The sequence below is a fragment of the Salvelinus sp. IW2-2015 genome, linkage group LG15 (assembly GCF_002910315.2).
Source record: "Salvelinus sp. IW2-2015 linkage group LG15, ASM291031v2, whole genome shotgun sequence".
Lineage (NCBI taxonomy): Eukaryota > Metazoa > Chordata > Actinopteri > Salmoniformes > Salmonidae > Salvelinus > Salvelinus sp. IW2-2015.
The window spans coordinates 57,029,410-57,031,961 of record NC_036855.1 but is presented as its reverse complement, the minus strand read 5'-3'; the positions used below and the strand labels follow the sequence as shown (position 1 = coordinate 57,031,961).

General features: G+C 36.8%; 2 protein-coding genes across 9 annotated transcripts in view; both read right to left on the bottom strand.

Annotated features, from left to right (window-relative positions):
• The window catches only part of LOC111974518 (tight junction protein ZO-1), a 162,475-nt gene that overhangs the window by 18,430 nt on the left and 141,493 nt on the right, over nucleotides 1-2,552 (bottom strand). The window lies entirely within an intron of this gene.
• The window catches only part of LOC139028756 (tight junction protein ZO-1-like), an 11,721-nt gene that overhangs the window by 1,596 nt on the left and 7,573 nt on the right, over nucleotides 1-2,552 (bottom strand). The window lies entirely within an intron of this gene.

Sequence of the window (2,552 nt, the reverse complement as noted above, 5' to 3'; positions counted from 1 at the left end):
GTAGCAGTTACAAGTGAATGGTTTTGTTAATTAGCTAATTACAAAATGGGGCAAATACTGATGCATACATTGCAGCTTTGACATCCAAAGTAGCCTGAACGTCTCTCGAGGGACGTTTTACAGTGGTAAAACACATTGTAAGAACAATGAAACTCATTGTTGATAGTTGAAAGAAATTCAGAATAAAAGAATACTGTGATAGTATTTTTCCCTTCCCACTTAATCTTATATCTTTGGCATGGTCTTTGACTGAGGCGGAGAATGCACACAGTGTGGTACATCAAAGTAACCCTTCTACTGTCGCCCAGGAGGATAACAAAACACAGCTTGCCTTCAAAAATTAGTTTTTCATTTGTCAGCCTGGGCCAACCACCAACTCTGTTCTTTTCAACTATAAGAGGACCATTTCCATGGCAGGGTGAAACAAATGTTCCGGTGGCGGTAGTGTGTGTTGCTGAGAGATATACTGTAGTCTAGCTTTAGACCCCAGGAGTAGTGTGTGTATGTAGCCACAGTGGTTCCTCCTTTAAAAGTTGCGTTATACTGCAGTACACCTTGCAGGCTGCTGCAGCATTCTGTGGCACGTTATTTAATTGTCATAATTTTTTTCTGTTAATGCAAGTTAGTGCTAGTTTGACCACCAGAGGGCATCTTTGAGAAGCATTTGATAGTCTTCCAAATTGGCATTACCAGAGAATTTAAAACTTTTTTTGTAATAACATAGCATATGGGATTGATTTTAAGAAATTTGGCTTAATTAATCTGATTAATATTATGGTGTTTCTATTCCGAGAAAAATGAAACCCCCAGGGTTTCCGTTAGGATGGAATGGAAAATATGGCGCTGTACAACGTGACGGCCGGGAGTAGGCTACAGGATTGGAGGATTCTAAATTAGACAACTTTGTTCCAATATTTCTGTAAATCACTGATATTTATTCCCATAGTAATTCGTTATGGATCCATAACTAAATCAACATCTGCATTTTGAAAGAGTATTTTTATCGTAATTTTATTAACGAAAGCATAAAGATGCTGATGAAGAAATACAGTACTGTACAGTATATGCTTCTACATTTGGATAATAAAGCATTTTGAAGATATAAGCCATCTGCATTTGTTTACTTGTCAGGCTACTGTGCAGTCTGACAAGTAAACATAGCCTACAATACATACTGTAGTAAACATGGGAAATTGTCTAATTCCTTACATAAGGGAGAGCATGCCATGTCTGTACTAGAGAAAGCGGGTACGTGGGAGACCGGGGTTTAATTCCCCAATGGGGAGGAAGTAGGCTGTCCTTGTAAATAAGAATTTGTTCTTAACTGATTCCATATGTGTTATTTCATAGTTGTGATGTCGTCACAATTATTCTACAATGTGGAAAACAGTAAAAATAAAGAAAGATCCTGGAATGAGTTGGTGTGTCCAAACTTTTGGCTTGTACTTGCTTAATTAATTTGATGTATATTATGGTGTTTCTATTCCAAGAAAAACACTCTGGGTTTCCGTTAGGATGAAACGGAAAATATGGCGCTGTACAACGTGATGGTCGGCAGTACAATAATGGGCTATTTATCTAAAGAATCCCTGTGTCGTGCGGGCAGGGCACGCGGGAGACCGGGGTTCAATTCCCCGACGGAGATGAAGGAGTAGGCTATCCTTATAAATAAGAATTTGTTCTTAACTGACTTGCCTAGTTAAATAAAGCTTACACTAAGAGCATAACATTTCTGCACCCTAATTTTCTAATTCTAGTCTAGCCAATACCCAAATGGAGATTAAGTGAAAATAAAAATCTAATTGATTTATCAAGACCAGTCCCCATGCTTGTTTGAGAGCAGCATGAAACGGTGCTAAAAAAGTTGTAGGCTTTTGCTCAAATCCTATTGCTTGTAACTTCATTATGCTCTTTAAATAAATGAGACCTACACCACTTTTAACAGCACATTACTCAACACTAGTGAGACTCATTTTGCCTATGGTAGGCCTACAGTATATCGAAAAATATAAGGTGACTCTCCCGCCAATAATTACATTTATTGGATTCTAAATTAATATCTAAGGGGCATTTTCCATGAGATATTCTCAGATTTTCTCACAGATCCTAAGGGGCTTTTATATAATTCTAAATTAATTAATTAATAATTTAAAAAATAACAATATTTTGGAGATTTTGTTTTCGTTTAACCTAGAGTGTGCAAGAAAAAGGCATTTCTTGAACATGGGGTGAGACATTCTCACTAATTTGTAAATAAAGCCAGTTTGATATTTAGAATTATTTATTTCTGGAGAAACCTAACTTGATTATTTAGCAGACATCACTTGCTTATATTCAGTCAACATATATATCTTAAGAATATCATGGAATATAATTGAACGTTTTCGTTTCTCCACCTTGTCACGAGCAACGCGAAACGGTGCTGAAATAGACGTCCACAGCGGGAAGGCTATATTTATTATATTTTTTATTTCACCTTTATTTAACCAGGTAGGCTAGTTGAGAACAAGTTCTCATTTGCAACTGCGACCTGGCCAAGATAAAGCATAGCA